Raw genomic sequence first — 23,161 nt, forward strand, 5'->3', positions numbered from 1 at the left:
ATCAAGCTCAGAATGAGTCAGAAAACCTTTGGTGGCCCAGAATCTAGAATTGCCTTAAGGTTAACTTTTTTTTTAGGCAAAGAGTAAAAGAAAAGCTATAAGACACATACTGTGCAAAACGCACCTGGAGTTCCCATGTGAACATTTACTGTTTTTAATGTTTTTGATTCAAGGAAATGGAAGATATCTTCTTCACAGTCTCTAGCTAGCTGGTCCTGAACCAATCAAATAGAGTGGTACAATATGGTGGCCCTAATGCAGCCTGCGGCATCTCAAGTTTGGGTCAGCCATAGAATTGGGATTAGTTTTGAGACCCAGTGTTGACTATTTTCCTTGGTCAATAGCTTTAGCTAAAGATACAAGGTACGCGTAATAAGACCGACTCTGATGCCTACAACAGTGTGGCTAAAACTGCGAAATTCTAGACAGGGGCCTCAGAGGTTGCAGCCATAGAACTGAAGAAAGTTTTGCCTTCTCAGCAGTGAGCATAGGGGTTTATTCTAGTGGGAACTGGTGTGAGCATGTCCAAGGTATAGATAGGTAGTGTCCTTCGAGGACTCGTTTTTAGTATAGTCAAAATGCGTTTTCTTAAATTCTGACTACAACTTTCTTTCTCCATGGGGCCATGTGAAGTATCAAACTGGCACTTCTGGTGGCCCAAAGTAGCTATAGGTCCTTCAATAGAAGATGTCATCTTAAGCTATAAATGCCTGACGCAGAACACAGAGTTAGATACCATGCACTTATCCTAGAAGTTCAGCGCTCCTTTCTGGGACATCACTGAACAAACAACATTGTGTGGAGTGTGGTTTAATGGGCAGAAGCTCGGTAGCCATGGTGTCCAGCTAAGGTAGCATTGTGTAGTTAGTAGGCTGAACACTGGAGTGAGCTCTTAATAGATGTGTTCCTTCAAGTGGGGCAAAAGTTTTCCCTGACTAGTTTCAGGGCTCTGATCCTGATTACTAACTCCAGTGGCTTCTCATTCTCAACATTTCCATGGAGTATGTTAATTTTACCAAAATTCTAGGTTGGTTTAAGGAAAGCTGAAAGAAGTATAATGGTGGCTGAGCCACACTATAAGGGATTCTGTGTCTTACAATTGTCCTTTGTAAATCTGCTGACATACAGCTGTTTACCTTGAATCAAAGGGTTTGTGTTCTCAGAGGTCAGGGTCAGCTGGCAACACTCTTGATCAGTGCCTTCACGAAGCCACATTAGTGCATACACTGTCACCAAAGATGAGAGGAAGTTCTTCAGGCAAAGGCACCAGAAGCTTCATCCTAACCAGGCTTAGTATCTAAGATGATGGTGCAGTGACTCCATTTGTTGGCTGGGGGTTCTATGTCAGGAGCCTTATTTTAGACTTAGTTTCCCTGAAGGAAAACATTCCATTATAAATTTTTCAGAAACAGACTGAAAAGGATATACACCCTTCAAAGAACTGAGCACTCCTCCTATTGTTCTAGAGTCATGGTCCACAGCTCATGGGAATTGCTTGGGCATGAGGTCCATCTAAAACCAAAGAAGAGAGTCAGGGTCTTGAATCGGGGTCATTGGAACCATACTGGGAATGGGGGGCCGTCTCAGGAACAACCCTACCTCTGTGTGTGTAGGAAATGATATTCTGACCATGCTGGGAATTTAATTTCTCTTGTTGCACCCTGATGACTTCAGATTACAATAAGGGGAGAGGGAGGCCAGTGAGACTCAAAATGGAGTAAGGTAGGGTAACTAAGGAAATGGTCTTCTCCTCGTTTCAAGTTTCACACAAGAACCTCAAAGAAATGTTCAGTTACCAGCTGACTTGGGGAGCTGGGGCAGCCATATATCTAAGCTTTGGCTTCAAACACAATGAAAACCACTTGTAAACTGGAGTGGCTTGGGATCTTCTTTGTCTCACCCTATACGGTACTCTTGATCCCATTCTTAAAGCACGACATCTCCAGGCACATGGCACACATAGTGAAGTTAATTATCTTCCCCAGACAGAAAGGTGCAGAAAATACTTTGTCCTATATAACTTCCATAAGCCTTATGCCCCAGAGATTTCTTTCTGAAAATCTCTCAAGCTCTCAGTTGGTTCTTTTACATAATGAATTTGGCAACTGTGTTTTGATACTAATAGCACTCTTTGTATATTATCCCTTTACTGGAAAAATGTCTGGAAACATCTCAATCTGCAGTGTTACCCTTTCAGTCAAAGAAACTTGTAATGTGTGACCAATGTTGGTATACAAGCTCCATTTTGGAGCAACTCGGTCTTCTGTCTTTCATTGTCTTTAGATTTTGCTTCATGAATTTGTATCTAAATGTTATGTACTGTACTGAATGGATACGATAGCAACTTGCACCCAATTGGGGTTAGGGACTTTAGAATGACACATGGCTCAGAATTAGCCCAACTCTTTTACTAAAAGATATTAAGCAGTGCTCATGTTTAAGCAACGTGGGAGGCATTTCATGGGAGATGTGTAATATCTACTTTCTACCTGGCTAGGGGATAAGGATGTTGTATATTACATCCCCTTCAACTGTTACAGAATAAGCCAGGCTGAGTACTTTAACACAAAATACATCTCAACCTTAGGAGCCAAAATAATTTCATTGCTTGCAACTCTTCAAAGCAGGCTCAGATCTTCAGTAGGTCATGAAGCAATTGGCCCCCAGTAGCTTTGATTTGTAACCCTATACACAGAAGCTGGCCATAATCATAAGCCAGGATCTGGACAAAAAGGAACGAGAATAGCATTGGATGGCATCAACCATTGCTTCGGCAGACTCTGCAACCTATGCCAAATTCTCATGTGATCTTCAGACACAGAACAAAGCTCAAGAGTACTAAGTGGCGGGCAGGAAACTCTGTAAGACTTACCTGATCATCATCCACTGGTGCCATACCATACACTGATCCATGTGGTGCTCTGCTGCATGTATTTATTGTTGCTTTGTCTGTACAAAGCTCCAGGTGGAAGATGTTCTATCATCTGCACAGTGGAGAGCATCAAGTGGCGATAAAGATAACTCACAGCACAGGTTTGCATGACAGCACCATATAGGTCATTAATGATCATGCCCTCCAGTGGTCCTGGATCTCTTTGAGCATGAGTCACAATGTCAATTACATGACATGAGTCTAGGACCACTTCAGGAGTGGTATCCTTAGACATATTGAGCCCTTCAACTTGATAGCAAAACACAAATGCTCTTAGTGACAGGCTGGGATGTTGGTGACAGGCAATGATGGGTTAAATACATGATGCTGGTATGAGGCTCCCTTACAGAAGCCCATTTTTTAAATTTGATGACCAATAGCATGATGAGAAGCTAGCAGTAGTGTAAGCCCCCAGCACACACCCAGGTGAGGTGATGATGCACTTCTCTCAGTTGTATCTAAGCAGAGCTGCTTCAACAGTCTGGTGAATGTCTAATCAACAGACTCCATGGCAGTTCTCAGGATTTCATCTTTCATACCAGGGTTATCAGTTAGGAAGGTGATGTTTGCAAGATTCCTCAGTTGAAATGCCATATCAAATGTTTGGTCAAGGTGAGAAAGACTAAACATGGCTCAAGTAGCCCACTGGTCAGGGAAGATCCAGAAACACAAGAAGCTGCTCTGAGATAATGTGACACTTTAGATTCTCCACTTCTCCTATTGTACTCTGCATACCACAATGTGGCACTAAGTATCCCGGGCAATGGCAATGAATGACTGCAAGACGATTGCTCTAGGTGAGGGGTGATGAGCCAGAATCTAAGAGGGAGTATGGTTCTCTTGCTTCTAGATGCAATGAGCTCAACGACTCAGTACTGGCTTGAAAGGATCCAGGTACACCTGAGTCCCTATACCATGGTGAAACAGCCAGACTGACACTAACCAAGCTATCAGAAAATATTATACCTAGATCGTGAGGTATGCTGTAAACTGCTTCTCCTGGGTTCCTGAATACAATGGAGAAAAACAAAGGTAAAATGTTTGGTCCCTGAGGCATCCACAGGAATGCCTCAGAAACACAGGCTAAGAAGTTGAAGAATCAAGGCTGCTTGGAAATGGAATGTACACTCAAGCTGCGACTCAGCATAGTCCAGTATAAACCAGTAGGAAAGGCTATATGGGTTGGAATGACACTTAAGGGTCCAAGATGTCCCACAAAATCACTGCATTCAGATGTAAGCCAGTGGGTCAAGGGGCCTAGTAAGAACACCAGTACAGGTGAGCTTCCATACATTCTAACTTGACCCAGTTGCATACTGACAATGAGTCTCCTGCCATTTTCCCAATCATGTTCTCTGGCAGGCCAGAAATAGCCTCTCTGTTAACCTTAACATAGCTTCCTGACCTGATGTAAGAGGATGCTGGCCATGGTTAATGCAGCATCTCAGTTCCAAGGCTTTATTCAGTCTAAGAATGAGAGCCTTCTGAACTCCTGCCATTGACATCCTTGAGCTAGTTAAAGCTGCTCAGCAATGAAAGACATTGTTACCCATGCTAGCCTCTCTTCCAACTGTCATATCGAAGTCCAACAGCATCGTTAAAGGAGCAGTCAGGGAGGCAGTCCAACATATTTAGCCCTATTTAGTTGGGACCTAAGATGCTCTGTGGAAACTGGTCCTTGAATAATATCTGCTTGCTTTCATGTTTTCATGCTCATGGATTGGCTAAGAGCAATGATGGTACTGGAATTGTGGAGTCCATCAAGCAATAACAAGTCATAAGCAGCAATGCTCATGATGAACACGTGGATCATAAGTCTAAGAAATGGCAGTTCCAAGGACAAATCCATAGCAGCACTCCTTCTCCAGTCAGGTCAAGCTGTTTAAAGCCTAAGATCCATGAAGACTTGGTCATCTCACAGGCTCATCCCATGATTTCAGTACCACTTCAGGCCTCCTAAAAGGGTTGATATTCAGACAGGGTCAGAGCAGAATGCAGTTTCACGTGGCTGGGCACATGCAGTAAGCTGTGTGACCTGGTGGCTCTTTCCAGCCAATATTCTGCTAGCCAGGGTCAGGCGAGTTGAACGGTGAGTGGGTCTGACAGCTCTCTGAACATAAGTGATGTTGCCCTGCAACATTTCCAAGAACTGGACCAACAAAAATGAGAGGTGCAACAAGACAAGGGTCTGATCAGTCACCTAAGGAGCAGCATTAGGGAACAGCACAGATCAGAATACTGCATAATAGAGAGCCATGGACTTTAGTCTCCGGGATGCAGCGAGGCAGCTGGGACTCAAAATGAGCACAAATAGATGCTTGAGTAGACTTCTCCATACTGTTTGCCTGAGGAGATCTTCAGGAAATTAGGTGCTAGAGCCCCATTGAAATACGTTCTCCATAAACATACAGGAAATTGCTAAGAGCACTCATAGGATCCCACTAATATGCCAGTTTCTAGATCCATTTCCCATAACAAGTTAATGTTCTCCTGACATTCATCTCTTGACATGGTCAGGAACAATGCAGTATGAGAGTTTGTCTCCTTGACCCAAAACTTCTCCATACAGCAACAAATCCTCAAGTACCAAGGGTTTTCAATACAACCTGTCACAATGCTCCAACATTTCTGATGCATCCCTTCTCCCAGGGTCAAAGCACCCGGTAGGCATGCTGTTGGAGTAGGCCGAACCTATTTTGTATTACAAATGTTGTGGCTGCAGCTAACAGCCTTTTGGATATAAGCACTGAGAACCACAAAGTGGATCAATCTCAGTATAAAGGGTGCCTGGAGCACTTGTCAGAGGCACTGCACCATGACTCAAAGTCTAGATGGATGACAAGAGCATTTTGAGTTGTGATCTGCTTTGTCCAGAGCATGAAGGAGTTCAGTAGATGTTGTCAGGCCACACATCTGTATTCACTCCATGACAGACTTCATCTAGTCCAAGTAAATCTTGGCTCCGTGCTCGAACTCCTTCCCATGGAGGTTGGGATGAACTTTAGCAGACAGTAATTACTCGGACTGAGTTTTCTTATCTCATTGAGAGAGAAGCTGTTCTGTAAGACTAGATTTACTCCACTTAATGAGATCACTGCAGCCATCCCTCAATCCATTCACCTTCTCACTGTACTCCTGTGGAATCTTGGAATTAAGTATTCTTTCTTCCTTTATGGAGTAAAGTATCCACCGTGGATGTGATTAATATTATTCCAAGGATTTCCTTCAGTTAGACTATGGCTGACGTGGAAGAATCCCATGTTCCATAGCAGAAACGTAGGCCTGGGGCTTAGCGCCTACACAGATGTCACTCTGATTCTCCATGTGTGGTGTGACACATGGCTTTGTCCCCCTCCACATTCGTCCTGTTCTCGACTCTTGACTGACATGGCTCCCTTGGTTAAAGGGTATCACCATGCTAGAAAGTAGATCTTCTATATATTGAACTGTCAGTGAGTATGGATCTACTCTTGCCTATTTCAGCAGCTGCAGAAACCAAGGGAATAGATTTTGTAGAAATTTTATTTTTGAGTTGTTTGATATGGTATAGGCAGAATACGGAAAGTGCTATGCTTGGTGGGGCTTCTGAGCAAGCCATATGGCACGACCTGCTCACGTCTCTTTGGTTAATGAGCACTTTCATGAGTACCAGAGTACAAATCCAGATGTGTTCTAGGAAGACAAATTTGTGAGACTATAATGGAAAAGAGAATGAGTGTTCAAATAACCATCCCTTAACCCCTGAAAATGTGAAAATCCTTTAGAAATTATGGAACGCAGTTTGGAGTTCTTCTAGAAAGGAATATATTAAAAAATATCAGGCATAAAGAGAGAAGCAATTCTGCTTATCTTACTGTTGATGGTTTTTGCTTTATTTCATAGCAAAGATGTGTCTCTCTTCGAAACCCAAGTCTTCAGAGTTGTACCCAGGCAGAGAGGGTGTAAATGCCCAGGTCTCATCCAATGCCAGGAGGGATCAGGTTCCTCCTCTCCTGGTGGTGGCTTCTGAGAGGCTGTTGGAGACCAAGCCTGGGCTGCATCAGTACCCATCCTGTGGGTCTCCATGTGCAGAGCCATCCTGGCCTTTCCAGGACCTGCATGCTGCTGCCAAGAGTAGATTCCAAACTCACATTTCATGTACAGAAAGCGAGGGCTCCAGGAACACAGGTTAGCAGGACATGCCTGCCCTTGGGGCCTCTGCATGTTCTTAGAACCCTTGGCCTCTATTTATGGCCTTGTACTGGAGCAAGATGTTTAAGATCACATGGTTATTAGGAATCACCATCTAAAGAAGAGTGTAAGAGGCAGGATTGGGCAGAGGAAGAGGTTAGACCATGTTGCACCCTACTGATGACTTGGCCTCCCTAGACATGAGTTCTGAATTCCAGTGTCCTGCATCAGGCCTGTGTCTTTGAAACATTTTGCTGCAAAATCACCAGACACATTCTGTTGTTCAGGACCTATGCCTTTCCATGTTAGAGACAGACATGCCCCCTTAGTGTCCCTCTTCAGCCTCTGAGGCTGAGTATGTAGGAGAATGGGGTGAATAAATGCCAACCTCCAGTCTGAAGGTTCTGAACTCACCTATACTTGGAAGAGACCGAAGGAATCTCCTGGGGAAGGTGAAGCAGAAGGTGACATTCTTAGGTGCACACTGAAGTGGTGGCACCAGGGACTGATTCTGTCTGTGGAGAGGGAAATAAAAAATGTGTCTTGCCAAGGACATTTCTGCTTGAAGGAAAATGACAAGTAATTAAGATGATACCATGGCCTTTTCTGAGCAAGTGACCTAGTGGAAAAGGTGGTTTTTAATACCGTCCTATGGTAGTTCCAGGAGTATTTGCACAGAAATAAGCCCTGCTGGGCCATAAGACAACAGAGAAACACAGTTTAAGAATCCCAACTGTACTAGGCGCAGGAAGGGTCAGATAAATCCCTCCTTGGTTATGTCATTGGATAAAGTGGGGGAGGCTTCAGGACATTCCCAGAATGAAGCCTGGAGTCAGGGCCATGGGCTGTGTCGCTCATGCCGAGTGGACCCCAGGGTGCCCTAGAGGGAATCTGCACAGACTTGCATCTTAGGTTCTGAGGGGGTCTGTGTACTGTGGCTGGTGAGCCATCTGTCTGGTGCGTCTGGCTTTATGACCTCTTGGTTGAGGCCATTGTTCTCCAGTGACAACTGCTGCAGAAAGCCATGCAAAACTTCCTGACATCCTCACTGAAAACAGAAACAGGCAGGGTAGGGACTTGTTGAGTTGGAGGATGAGGAAGAAGGAGCCCAATGCTAGGTGAAGGCTGCGTATCCCAGTTTCACGTGCTGCATCCTGCAAGGCTCCTGCCTGAGCAACTTGACCTGCAGGGGCACCAGGGTGTTCTCCTCCCAGACGTGGCCTTCCAGGGACAGGGGAATGAGGGTGGTCTTGTCAACAGGAGCCAGATGAAAGCTCAGATACACTGACTAGGAGCAGCTGTCGCTGATCTGTACTTTTGCAGACAATAGGAGGTGTTAGACCAGAGCAACCCAGGAGGATTGCAGAGGGCTTAATCAGGAAGCTCTGGCTGAGGTCCAGGAGGGAGAAGCTGGGAAGCAGCGACTGAGGGCAGGCAGCATGGCACTGATCTGGGAATTGTTCATCCAACATGACTCCAAGTCCAGGGTGGTCAGGGCACCTGCAAGTTTCTCCGGCAGAAATGACGGGGCTTGAGACTAAATTTATTCAGTTTGACTCCACTCAGATCCGGGCCTCCTGGATGACTGATGCTCGGTACTGGGACAGATGTTTCTAGTCTGAGGGTAAAGGTTGCCAGTGTCTTGGGCAGGGGGTCTTCAGGCACCTGGGGCAAACCTAGGCCAGCAGCATATCAGGCCCATCCAGCACAACTTACGATGTCTGTAGGTTTCTCTCCTCCAGCTGGAGTTGCTCCAGTTCAGTCTGTCGGCTCCCTGGTTTCCTTATCTCCTTCAGGGACTCCAAAGGGAGGGAGGGGAATGGCCAGGCCTGTGCCACCACCTTCAAGAGCACTTTGTGTCCCCCGTGAAGGGCTCTGTGAACATTTCATGGAAGATCAAGGTGGCAGGTCCTCCAGAGCAGGGCAGGCTGTGGTCTCACTCTTCCGCAGGCTCTCCTTGGCCAGCTTGTACGGAGGCAGTGAGCTCCATGGCATACTCAGCCTGATGGATCTGCGAGAACAAGGAGATGCGGATGCAGCCAGCAGAGCTCTGGGGATCCTAGCAGGACCAGGTGTCCTGGAAGCTCCAGGGCTCAGCTGTGTGTTTGTATTGAAAACAACCAACTAGCAGGGAAGGCTGGATTTCAACTGAGATTTTGATATTTTGATTCATAATTTTCTTTGCCTTTAGATGCCCAGGGAATGCTTCTGTCAAATCACAAGTCTGAGCTGGGCTTATTTCTATGCAAAGAGCAGAAAGTGAGGTGGGAAATATATGGAAAAGTTCTGGCCATCCCAGTTGCTAGTGAAGGTCAGTCTCTAGTATGTCATCTTATGAGAGGTGTAGGTGCTCCTAACACTGTCAGATTCAAGCCAGGAGTTCTGGGACGCAGACAGTATTTCTTGTGAGTGGCCACTCCAGTCCTATGAGGATCTCACAATACATGCATCTCAGGGTTCAGCCAACTGTGCAATGGCTGCGTTTTTGTACAGTGCTGCTGACTCTGGAGTATAGCACGCAATGGCCTGGCCAGTGAGGAAGGCAGGAAGCCTCCATGCTGGGTGAGTTGCTTCAGTGTTCCCAAACCACATGTGGTTATATAGACCCCTGGGCTGCACAAGGGGCAAAAACAAGTACAACAAGAAGGCAGAGATGCCCATTAGTGGCAAGACAAGGATAAGATATTGGTGTGTGTTGTCACCCTATCTTTGCAATTTTTGTTGACGTGCAATTCTTTATTTCTGATTATTTCTCTACATTCATCCATTCAGGGGCCAGGCCCTCTCACCTCTTGAGCATGACTTTACATGTAGAAAATCAAATTCTTATTTCTGACCATGTCTAGCACCCAGGTCCAAGGTTGCTGCCTGCTGTCTGACCTGTCCTTTTCTCACTCAGTGAAACAAGGGCTCTGAGTTCCTGGTGCCCGGAAGGAAGCATAGGATGTCTGCATCCCACTAAATAAAGACACAGGGTACCGAGCAGGATGCAGGTAATAGAATCCCCAGTTACCACAGACCACAATGACCAGCATGAAACCAGACTGTCCTGTGATAGTTTAACGGCTTCTTCATCCTCCTTACCACATCAGACCTGGTCTGGTCTCATCTGGTGGGCACCAGGATGGTGATCAGAAGCCTCATAAAGAACAGAGTACAGCACCAGGCTTAACTTGCTCAGCGTGGCAGTGTGGTCAAGCAGGTTCCCCAGCATGGCTACGGATGTGGAGCTCCTCATGGGGTTTGAAGGTAGTGAGCTAAGAGCAGTGGCCTAGTGCAGGCTGGCACGCAGGTGGGCATCTGTGACCACATTCCTGTGAGTGCAGGGTGGTCAGCACGGCTGCAATGTTATCCAGTAGAACTTGGAGGGCCTCAGGACTAAAATCAGTCAGCCTGATGCCATTCAGATCCAAGTGTTTTAGCTCTCTGGTGCTTAGACACTGGGGCAGCCACTTCCAGCCTGAGCGTGAGAGCCTGCAGGGAGGTAATGAGAGGGTCTCCAAGGAGGATGCCAGGCACCTGAGCACAGGGTCCAGGTGGCCTTCCAGGGAGAAGACAGAGTCCATACAAATCCCTTGCATGCAATGAAACTTAAGCGTGAAAGTGGTGACCAATTGCTCTCTTCTCTGAAGAAATGAAGGCAGGTACGTAGTTGGCTGAGTTGTCGCATAGTAGATATCAGCCAAATATATTCATCCCAAATCTGAAAATATTTACCTGTAAACCAATGGTTACCTTCCATCAAGGGGGTTTTGGAAGTGTGGTGTAGATCAAGACCTCTCTCTTTCCATATCTGAATGTCAGTTTCATGTTGGCTAGAGAAAAATTCTTCCTGTGGCCCTTTTGGATGAAGTCTCATTTATTGGCTATTGAGAGACTTAAGACCTGGTTGCAAGCTTTAAAATTGTTGCTGTTCTTTGTAGCTGTTGTATAAAATTTTGAAGTTTTATCCAATCATCTCCTGTAAATTTGATATCCACCCATGATAGCCTAGGTGTTCTAGAAGCAGGCAATTGTCCACAAGTGCAGCACACATTTTTATGAATGCTTTTGGCATGCTGCTGGGCCCAGTCAAGGAAAACATTAGTTCCCCCATTGGAAAATGGTATAAGCATTAGAAAAAAAAGAAAAACCTAACTTTGATTTAAGAGATATAGTATAGATGTGAGAATATATTTAGGCCAAATGAACTTATCTAACCCATCCTGAATGGACCTCTTATTCTTCCTGAAGAGTTTGTAAGTCTTCCAAAGGCTCATAGGAGTATTGGTCACAGGTCTCTTATCTACTTCATTTCTTGATCCTGTAGAGTCTCAAAAGGAACAGATTTAATCTTGACACAGGAACCCAAGAAGTATGTCCTTGTAACTTGCCAACTCTGGGAATGCCTCCTCGCTAGCTGGGACTACAGATGCATGCCACCATCCCTGGCTTAGTCCCTCGATCTTACCACTTTACAGAATGAGTCTACCTTTGTTTGCAGTGAGGAAATAATTATGTGCCAAATAGGTACAAAGAGTCTTTCACCCTGTGGCCTTCCATCTGTTTTTGTCTGATGTTTCTCTTCTGCTTAGCCCTTCCCCAGAAAGCATGCCAGAACTCTGCTCAGAGCCTGGTGTGCATCCTTAGTACCTGGAGCTGAACATGGTTTCCTGAGTGGATTCAGCTGTTCCACTGCCTTCAGAACACACTTGTTCTTAAATGAGGTTTCATCAGAATCACCCAAAATCTGTGCAGACCCAGATTGCAGCCTTGCTTAGGACTTCTGATTCAGTTGGTCTGCAGTGGCCTGAGACTCTTCATGCTCATAAGTCCTGCACGAGGCTTCAGGCAATTCAGATCCTTAGTAAAGCAATAGGTAACCATTTCAGCCAAGACTCTTGAGATTTCTTGGCATAGTTTTGCCAAGGTGGTTTTAATATGTAAACTGGCCCTTTCAACCTTCCTGATGCCTGAGGATGCCAAGAGGTGTGAAGGTAATAAGCTACTCCTAAGGCTCATGAAACTTCTGTGTCACTCTGGAGATGAAAGGAGGTCCACGAACACTCTGGAGTGACTTGGGAAGTCGAAATCTAGGAATAAGGTCTTTTAACAAAGCAACTTTTAGCACCATCTTGGGCCTGATCCCACAAAAAGGGATGAATTTTTTGTGGGAGATAGTTGTCCCTAAAGAAACAGTCTCTTCCTAATAATGGGGTAGGACATCCTGGGAAAACTAGGACACCCTGAGTGAGAATCAGTTCTAGTATTTTTACCAGCTACTTCAAGAATTGCCCGAGGCTCATCCAGGGTGATGTTCACTTTGTTGAGTGGGGCTTTGGAGACTTCCAGCACCTTCAGGGCAGCCAACATGGGAGCAGGTGGCCTCTCCCCCCCTTCTGAGGAGAGGGCAGTCTTGCTGCCAGTGTCTTGCCACTTTACCACGGGGCACATCCCAGGTGAAGGGCCCAGCTTACTGCAGTTCTGTCACAAGTCTCTCCACAGTAGTAGCAGCCTTTAAAATGGCCCCAGTTTCTCATAATGTACATGAGGAACTCAGGTGGTCTTAGAAGGCTGGAGGTGTTACCTAACTACAGATCGCATAGCAAGGAAAACAAAGGCCATGAGTTTCCCCTACCCCCTCCCATGGTGGAAGACACCAGACTTCTCTACCTTCCAGCTACCTGCTTTTTTGCTAACCAACAGAAAAAAGTTCACAGGTTTGAATTTCTGACAAATGAAATCCTGAGTGGGAGACTGGAAATTTATGTGAATGTGCAAGACTCATAATTCTAGTTCTACTTCTACACCACAGAATGGTATTTTCTCTAGGAAATTAGTTGAATGCACCGTCATTCTCCATGGGGCCATGTCAAGTATGGTGTGGTCACTTGTCAACCCCAAATGTCGCTGTAGATCTTCAACTCATGCCTCTTCTTGGGCCGTGTGTGGCTGCGATTAATACTCGAGAAAGCCTGCCTGTAAGGGTACACAACAGGCTAGACATTCATATCACTCTTGGACAAAATGACTAAGCAAAGAAAATTTTGAATAATATTTTAATGGACAGAAAGGGTAGCAATTTGAGTGACTAGCTAAGACAGGAACCCCTGGGACCAGAGATTTAGCTCAGTGGTGCTGTGCCTACCTCGCAAGGGTAGGGTCCTGAGTTTGATGTCCAGTACCCCTGCCCCCCCCCAAAAAAAAAGAGACAAGAACTCCTGTTTGTTGGCTAAAATCGCCCTGTCTCAAATTTGTTTCAATTTCTTCAAATGGAGCCAGAAATTTTCGCAGATAGTCTCCGAATTCTGATCTGGGCTGCTAGCCACAGTGTGTGATTTTAAACCTTTTCACGGTTTCTAAGGAAATAAAAAGTTGTGGCTGAGGTTCCCAGGGAAATGATCCATGCACCTTTCAAATCTCACACAAGATCCTGTTTTCCTTGAGCTCGTTCTCAAAGCCCACTGTCACCCTGCAAAAGTCTGGATCAATGCCTTAAGCCATTTCAATGCCAGCAAATTCTGAAAAGATGAGGATACCTTCTAGGGGCAAAGCCACTGAGGCATTCTTCCTACCCAGGTTAGAGTCTCGGGTGATATTGCAGCAATGCTATTTGTTGACTGAGGGTTCTGTCCCACAGCCCTTACCACAGACTTGAACACTACAGAAAGAAAGATGCTTTATGATGAATTTCTCAATAACCATAACAATCAAATATCTACATTGCTCAAATCATTTTTTAGACTTTGAGCCACAGCTGGTAGAAATTGCTCAGCCAGAAGGTCCTTCTAGGCCCAGTGAGGAGTCTGGAGTTTTGAGCTGGGGTCATCAGGACCATGGTAGAAATGAGGAACATTCTCTGTTGACCCTCCCTGCAGGATTGTGGGAATTGATATTCTGAACATGCAGGGAATTTTGATTACTACTATACCCTGTTAAACTTGGTGACTTCAGATTAAGAAGGCAGCCTATTCTATTTTAGGTCTTGCCTAAACCACAAGGTGTGGTTGAAAACGTTTCAGCTAAATACTCATTACAAAAAAAGTTGACTTTATGGGAGAGTCAGAAGCCCCAGCGTACCTGCTCAGTGAACATAAGATAGCCCGACATGTTTTCGTGAGCCTGTCGTCCCACTTGATGAGTGGCCTATAGTTACTCATGTGGTTCCTACATCAGTAGAGATGCTGCCCCATTGTCTCCAAGCTCACCTGATCATTATGATTCTATGGCCTAGTCTTCACCAGTTGCCTGAGGTGAAGTCTTGAACCTGCAAGAACCTAGGTTCTAACCTTATTGCACTGGACTTGCCTCTCCCTGTAGCTCTGTGGATCCGATCCCTCTGACCAACACTGACTCTTCCTGTGGTTCTTGCAAACAGCTTATGGCGTGTTTACATGTCAGGGCTCAGATGTTACTATAAGTCCCTTGCCTGGTTCCAGCTGTCATTTGGGGGGAGACAAACTCATACATTAACTTGTATGTTTTCAATCAGCCAAATTTTTTAAATACTAAAATTTTCAAAAGTAGATCTCTGTGTACTAAGATCTCAGTGCTCTGGGATGTTATCAACCCTATAATCACACCTGATTATGAAGGGCTCCTACTGGCTCACTGTACATGGTCTTTGTGGACATCCACCTTCCCATCCCTATCGTGTAAATCTGAGAGTCTTCTAATTTTATTGACTCTGTAGAAATGATGGTTTGCCATTAGCCTTGGGTATTAAGTATCTTGATTGATTTGGAGAAGTAGAGGGTTGGGGTTGGCAGGTCAAAGCAAATGGAGAGAAGCAAGACCAAAACAAGAAGCTATAGATATTATCTCAGCCCTTATAGATGGAACATTGATGTGTTTTGATCTTTGCAGTATTCATGATGTTGTCTGGAAAGAGAATGAGCATATTCTATAGCAACCTTACTAAATCATGCCTGGCTAGATACATCATTTTCAGTTACTTCCGCAAGCATTAAGGATAGCATTCAAGGGAATTGAAGGAAATTGAAGAGAACATCTTGGGAGAGGTCTCCCTCTGGTCCTGAAGCAGTGGAATGGAATGTGGTCCAATATGGCAGCCATCATGAGGGGTCTGGGTGATTCTCCAGTGTGTGTCAGCCATAGCAGCAGTGTCAGTTTTCACTTGAGGTTCACTGTGACCTAACGTCATTGGCTTCATCTATAACTTTAGCTAAATGTATGTGGTGAGTACCTAATAGTGATGTGGACTCTGAGAGGGAAAGTTCAGCTGGGTCTGGAAGACCCTGTGGCTATAGACTCTGCAGCCCATGTCTGGATGATGAGTTCTGGTTTCTCAGGAGGAAACACATGGGTCCTGAGAGTGGGAAGTCTGCTGAGCAGGACCATGCTGTAGACGGTTCTCAACCTTGGAGGCTCAAGTTCTATGATCTACGTCTCAGTGGCATTTTCTCGCAACAATTCTTTGCACAATTTTGATTCTCCGTGGGGCCATGTGAAGTACACCACTGGTGTGCCTCATGCCTAAATGTAGCTGTGGGTCTTTCAATATAAAGTCTCCTTTAGGTGCTATTTGCCTGAGACCACTCTAGAAAAACTGCCTGTATCTAGTGAATGGTATGTACTCATTGCTGCAGAAGTGTGTGACTCTGAAGGTCTAGCAACACCACTATTGGAAGCTGTGCAAACTCCCAATCACCTGACCAAGGATATGGCGGCAGGATAGTAGTAAGACCAAGACCAGATCTTAATACACAAATGGGGAGCCCAGGACAGTCAAAATCTTATTAGGCTAAGGCACTGAGCTTGTTACTGTTTATTGAACATAGTTTTTTGAAGGGGCAAGGGGTGCAGGGAACAGTGGAGTGGAGAGCACTGACACGAGCAGGGTCCTAGCAACAAGGGAACAAAACAGATCACTGATGAAAGGGAAATTAGTTTTTTCCCTTAGATTAATTTCTGCCTCACGGATCGAGACCTCCACTCCAACCGGTGGCGTAGGAGATGTTCCTTTCCCAAACACCAACTGCTGGCCCATCAGGCAAGCCATTGTAGGCCATTGGGCAGACTCAGACTTTTAATATAAACTGTGCAGAGTAAGTTTTTAATGTGCAGAAATGGTAGCAGATTTGGCAACCAGCTAAATTATCCCAGGCAAACCCCTGCAGATGCAAATTAAATGGACCTAGAAGTCTTCTGTATCAGCTAGTGCTTACTAGAGCCCCAGATTTGATACAGGGTATACCAATGTATAGGAATTGACAAGATTGGTTTACAGTGGCCGCCGAAAGAGTCAGGTGGGGAAGAGTGCAAGAGGTCAGTCTGTGCACCGGGGAGCCAAGGGCACACTTGAAGGCCTGAAGCTCACTAGCATTCTGTGCAAGTCCACATCAGGAGATAGAAGGGTCTGCAATGGAAAGCTGAAGGGTCTGCTTTGGAAGCCAGGAGAAAATGTCTGAGGTGAACGTGAAGACTGGAGTTCCTTGGAAGAATTGGAAGAAAAGGGGCCAGGGATTTAGCTCAGTGGTTCTGCCACCTGCCTAGCAAGCGCAAGGACCCAAGTTCAATCCCTGGTACCAAAGAAAAAAAGAAAAAGAAATGGAAGAAAGCCTTCCTCGACCTTTTTGCTTTTATAAGATCCTGGTGGCGATCCTGCTACCTAGGGTGGGTCTTCCACACCCAGAACTATACTTAGTCTACGTCAGTGTTTCTTAGTCAAATTGACATAATTAACTATCATCTCTTCACTTTTCCTGAGACCTGTGATCCTGACTGCTGTTGCTTTGCCTTCTCATTCTCAATTTTACCTGAATTCTAGCTTGGACTTGGAGATACTGATAGCAGAGACAATTGTGGCTGAGGTTCCCAACGTTTCTGGGTCTTAGTCTACTGATGACATCTAGCTGTTGTCCTTGAGGCAATGGTATGGTGCTTCCCAGAGCTCACTGTCAGCCAGCAAAGATCTGGATTGATCCTTGATCTTTGCAGAGTTGGGTGTACTGAAATATCTTCTGAAGGATAACTTCTTGGAGCAAAGGGACTAGGAGCTTCATCATAGCCAGGCTTAGGATCTAAGGTGATATTGTAGCAAACTAGCTGTTGGCTGACTATTCCATCTATTGGTACTTGTTTCAGACTTAGCATATAGGAAGGAAAATGAAACATTTCATGAGTTTTTTCAGAGGAATGTGAAGAATCAAATGCATCCTTCAAAAGCAACTAAGCTGCTTCAATGACTTTTATAAGCTCTGTGCCTTGACTGATGGGAATTGTTCAGGCACCAGGTCTTTCTAGAACAGGGAAAAGAGCCTGGATTTTGAGCTGGGGGCCATCAGGACACTGTTGAGAAACATTCTTTGGAGAAATTCTGGCTCTGTGTTCGTAGGAAAGGACATTCTGACAATGCTGCAGTTATTTTCATTGATGAATTATATCCTGGATGGTCTCAATGATTTCAAATTATAAGGGCAAAAATAGTGCTGGGGAGACTTGGAAAGGGTGAGGTAAGTAGGGAAAAGGAGCCCTTATAGTTTCAAGCTTCCCATCAGAAACTCAGGAAGTGATAACATGTCAAACTTAAACCCTAATTTGGGGAGTTTCTGGCTTTGGTGTTCAGGTGTATTTGATGACAGTGGGTTACATGTCTCCATGAGACAGGTTCAGAGGGCATTGGAGGATCTTGGATTCTCTTCCAGTTTCTTGCTTTCCATGCCATATGCCTCCTTTGGGCAGGGTGCTTGATTGTCAATCACAGATAGTTTTCATTTTTGTTGCCATGGGTGAACATGGTAAAGCAGCATGCTTGGTTGGCCACGTACCTATTTCTATTTGTGGCAGCTGGAAACAATCACTTGGGTTCTTCCCTGGACTTCCCTGGGGCTTCTCTCCTGGTGTCTTGCAATCATCATTGTCCAAGTGACTGAGCTACTGGAGGCTAATTAGAAAATTTTTCCAAAGCAGCTGTGAGTTGAAATCCATTACTTTTCCAGTATCTGAAACTATGATTGTACATTTACAAAAAAAAAAAAGGAATCTATCAGACTAAGTGGAATTGGAATGATCCAATTGGGGTCACTTTTCTATTTTCTGGTGCCTGTGTTTTCATGAAGATCTGCTCTCAGATCTCCAGGTCCTGCTGGGCTGAGTCCTTTGCTGGAGGGGAATAGTCTCGCCAGGCTGGGGCTGGGCCTGCCCTTCAACTGGCAAAACTGACCTGGTTTTAATCCCTTATCTACCAGTGCTGTGACTGGAGGACAGCATTAGGTGGACATGTCCTCTCTACTCTTGGAAGCCACCATGCTCAGGAAAAGGAGATACGGTGACCTCGTGGGGACAGCTCCACACAGTGTGCGGCTCCCAAGAAAACTGCAGATTTCTATGGGCACAAACTCTGAGGCCCATATGTAGAACTTGAAGACTTGTTTGCCTTTTCAGCAGTGACCACATGGGTTCCTTACAGTGGGAACTGGTGTGAGCAGATCCAGGTTATGGATGGGTAGAATCCTTTGGGGACTCTAATTCTATATTCTAGTTCAAAATTGAATTTTCTTGAATTTTTTTTTTTACTGCAAATTCACTTCTCCATGGGGCCATGTGAAGTATGGCATTGGCACCACTAGTGTCCAAAAATAGTTGTATTGCCAGGTGTGAAGGTACATGACTGTAATCCCAGCGCTCGGGAGGCTGAGGCAGGAGGATCATTGCAAGTTCAGGGGGCCATCCTGGGCTACATGGTGAGTTCAAGGCCAGCCTAAACAATATAGTGAGGCCCTGTCTCTAAAAAGTAAAAGTAAACAAAATAGCTGTATATCCTTCAATACCAAGTCTCCTCTTGAGTATATACCTGAAATAGAAGACTCTAGAAATATCACCTATACCTAGTAGATATCATGCACTTTCTCCTAGAAGTTCATCCTTTACTTCTAGACATCAATAAAGAAAAATGTGTGGAATAAGATTTTAAAGGACAGAAATGGCAACAGTTTGAGTAACCAGCTAAGGCAGTATTGTGTAATTAGTAAGCTAAGCATTGGAGTTAGTTCTTCAGTATAATTGTCTTACCCCAAGTGGGGCTACAGTTTTGTCCAAATTATGTCAGCTTTGATCCTGATTACCTGTTAATAGCTTCTCATTCTAAAGCTTTCCATGGCCTCTGTTAATTTTACCACAATTCTCGTTAATTTAGGTTCTCGATATGAGAATCTGTGCCCTATAATTCTCCTGTGTGATTCTGTGGGCATAGAGTTGTTTGCCTTCAACCAAAGTGATTAATTTTTCAGAGCTTGTTGTCAGCTAGCAAAAATGTTGGTCAGTGCCTTCAAGAAGCCACATTAGTGCATGCACTGTCACCAAAGATTAGAGGAAGTTCTTCAGGCAAAGGCACCAGGAGCTTCACCCTAACCAGGCTTAGTGTCTAAGGTGATGGTGCAGTGACTCCATTTGCTGGCTGGGGGTTCTATGTCAGGAGCCTTATTTCAGACTTAGTTTCCCTGAAGGGAAACATTCCATTACAAATTTTTCAGAAACGGACTGAAAAGGATATGCACCCTTCAAAGATTTGAGTCCCTTCCATTGTTCTAGAGACATGGTCCACAGCTCATGGGGGTTGCTCAGGCATGAGGTCCTTCTAAAGCCAAAGAAGAGAGTCAGGATTGAATGGGGGTCATCAGGACCATGCTGAGAATGGGGGGCCATCTCAGGAGCAACCTTGTGTTTGTGTAGGAAATGATATTCTGACCATGCTGGGAATTTAATTTCTCTTGTTGTGCCCTGATTGGTCTCAATGATTTCAGATTATAAGGGGTACAGGGAGGCCAGTGAGACTCAAGATGGGACAAGGTGAGGTAACTAGGGAAATGGTCTGCTCCTGATTTCAAGTTGCACAAGAAACCTCAGAAAGTGGAGAAATGCCCAGTTACCGGCTGACTTCAGGGAGCTGGGGCACATGCAGAACGGCTCTGTGGCCTCAAACACAATGGAAAGCACTTGTGCACTGGAGCCCCTCGGTGTCTACCCTAAATCCTTGGGTCTCACCATTGCAATAATCTAGATGTTATTTTTTTTTACATGCAATTCTTTTTATTTGTGATCATTTAACATTCATCCACACATTTGTCTCAAGCATGAATTTAGACCTAGAAACTCACATTCCTATTTCTGACCATGTCTAGCACCCAAATTCACCAAGGTCACTTGTACTTTGATTTTCCAAGTTTGCTGCCTGCTGTCTGACCTGTCCTTTTCTCAAAATGAAGCCAAGGGTGTTGTGTTCCTGGTGCCCAGAAGAAAGCACAGGATGTGTGCATCCAACTAGACAGGGATGCAGGAAGGGCACAGGTAATAGTTATCAGAGACCACAATGACCAGCACTGAACCGGACTATCCTGGCATAGTTTAATGGCTTTTTGATCCTCCTGGGCACAGACCCTGGTCCGGTCTCATCTGGTGGGCACCATGATGGGGATCATATACCTCTTGAGGAATAGAGTACAGCACCAGGCTTAACTTGCTCAGCGCAATGGTGTGGCCAGGTTCCCCAGCATGGCTATGGATATGGAGCTCCTCATGGGGTTTGAAGGTAGTGAACTGGGAGCAGTGGTTCAGAGAAGACAGGCTACCATACTGGTGGGCATCTGTGACCACATTTCTGCAAGTGTAGGGTGGACAGGGCAGCTGCAACATTATCCAGAACTTGGAGGGCCTCAGAACTAAATTTAGTCAATGTGATGCAACTCAGACCCACATGTTTAGCTGTCTGGTGGTTGGACGCCGAGATGACTGGTGCCAGTCTGAGCAGGAGAGCTGACAGGCAATGAGAGGGCCTCCTAGGGGGACACCAGGCAACTGAGCATGTGGTCCAGGTGGCCTTCCAGGAAGGAGAGAGTCCATATGAATCTCCTGTAGGCAGTAAAACTTAAGAAACGGAGAGGAGAAATTGGTGACCACCTACTCTCTTCTCTGGAGAAAGAACACAGGTACACAGATGCCGCAGAGAAGTAGCGTGTGAAGATTTTGCATCTGCCCCAGGTAAGGGCAAAATGAGCCAGGGTGGAGAGTGTCCAGCAGAAACCCACACCCAGCTCCTGCATGGAATCAAGGTTCACCATTTCCAGGATCTCCGTAGCCCTTTGTTGGCATGTCATCCCAATGCGCAGGTTCACACAATCCAGCTGTACCAGACCTTTTCCTCTCTTGGGCCCACTTGAGAAGGTAGCATTGGAGTGGAGTCAGATCATCCTGACTGAGCCAAAGGCCTAAAATCACCTTGAGGGGCTGCTTCTCTTGCTACCCTTGGTCCACGCTTGTTTCTCTTCTCCTCATAGCCTCTGAAGAGCAGGCTTCTACAAGGTTTCTAGCCCAGGCTCTCCGGAAGTTCTGGAGGCAGTCCCGCATGTCTAGCATGTGCAGTTTCCACATCCGGGACAAACTTCTGAGCCAGCAGAAGATCAAGCTCATCTAGCACAGCTTGTAATTTCTGTAGGTTCCTCTTCTCCAGCTGGACAACATTCAATCGAGTGTCTGACATCTCTGATTTCATGATGCTCATCGGTGTCCCCAGGGGGAGCCAGGAAAAGGGCCAGGCCAGCACCACGGCCTTCAGGACCTCTGTGTGTCCCCCTGGTGAAGGCCTCCTTGCAGAGTGGTGGGAAGAGCTCTCCTGGAAAGTCTTCCAGAACCCCAACGGCCACATCCTTGTCCCTCAGCAGGCTCTGAACTGCCAGCTGCAGGAGTGTGGGTGGGGACTGGGTGCTCATTCTGGTGGATCTCCAAGGCTGAGAGTCCAGACATGGAGGATGATCATGCGGTCCTCAGGCCTCCCAGGAAACCAGGCAGTGACTCTAGTCTTAAGGATCCTGGCTGGCTCTCAGAAGGTTTTATTAACATTTTGATCCCATCTCCATTTCAGATACTGCTTTCCAAACTTTCCCTGAAAGATTTTATGATGAATAACAGCTCTTCAAATACCAGTGTTGCTCAAATCACTTTTTTCTAGACTTTGAGCCACAGCTGGTAGAAATTGCTCAGGTAGTAGTTTTCTTCTAGACCCAGTTGTAGCCTTTGGTATAACTGAATTAAATTGGAGAAGCAGATGAAGGGAGAGAAACAAGGTCAAAATAGGTAAGAAGTTACAGGTATCATTATCTCAGTCCTTATGGACGAGACATTGGTATGGTTTGATCTTGTCTTTGCGGTATTCATGTTGTCTGGAAAGACAGCTTATTATATCCCAGACTTACTAAAACATGTCTGGTGAGTTTCATTATTTTTACTTTCACAAACATTAATGTGTCATTCAAGGTAACTGAAGAGAGCATCTTGGGAGAGGTCTCCCGCTGGTCCTGAAGCAGTGGAATGGAATGTGGTCCAATATGGCAGCCACATGAGGGGTCTGGGTGATTCTCCAGTGTGTGTCAGCCATAGCAGCAGTGTCAGTTTTCACTTAAGGTTCACTGTGACCTAATGTCATTGGCTTCATCTATAACTTTAGCTAAATGTATGTGGTGAATAACTAGTAGTGATGTGGACTCTGAGAGGGAAAATTCAGCTGGGCCTGGAAGACCCTGTGGCTACAGACTCTGCAGCCCATATCTGGATGATGAGTTCTTATTTCTCAGGAGGAAACACATGGGTCTTGAGAGTGGGAAGTCTGCTGAGCAGGACCATGTTGTGGACTCATATTCTACAATCTACATCTGAGTAGCATCCTCTCCACACAACTGTTTGCATACAACTTTGATTCTCCCTGGGGCCATGTGAAGTATGCCATTGGTACTCCTAGTGCCTAAATGTAGCTCTAGATCTTTCAATATAAATTCTTTTAGGGGGTATTTGCCTGAGACAACTCTAGAAAAACTGTCTTTACCCAGCAAATGCAATGCACTTATTGCTTCAGAAGTATGTCACCTGGAAGATGCAGCAACATCATTGAACACTGGATATTGTCTTGTATAAGTTCTTAGCTGGTCGCCAAATCTGTTGCCATATCTGTCCAGTAAGTTATGTGCAGGCAAACCCCTGCACATCCATTTTTATTTTTAACTGTTTATTGGTAAAATTTTCATTTATATTTGTACACATAGATATATATTTAGATATTGGTATATTGAG

General features: G+C 45.3%; 2 pseudogenes; both read right to left on the reverse strand.

Moving 5' to 3' along the window:
• The window catches only part of LOC101723203 (thioredoxin domain-containing protein 9-like), a 77,004-nt pseudogene extending 62,813 nt beyond the window's left edge, over window positions 1-14,191 (reverse strand).
• Window positions 14,192-20,939: 6,748 nt separating this feature from the next.
• LOC147822018 (PRAME family member 12 pseudogene) lies at window positions 20,940-21,807 on the reverse strand (annotated as a pseudogene).
• Between the last annotated feature and the right edge of the window lie 1,354 nt (window positions 21,808-23,161).

Source organism: Heterocephalus glaber, unplaced genomic scaffold (assembly GCF_053883595.1).
Source record: "Heterocephalus glaber isolate CG9 unplaced genomic scaffold, H.glaber_assembly_v1.0 deba00001687, whole genome shotgun sequence".
Taxonomy (NCBI): Eukaryota; Metazoa; Chordata; class Mammalia; order Rodentia; family Bathyergidae; genus Heterocephalus; species Heterocephalus glaber.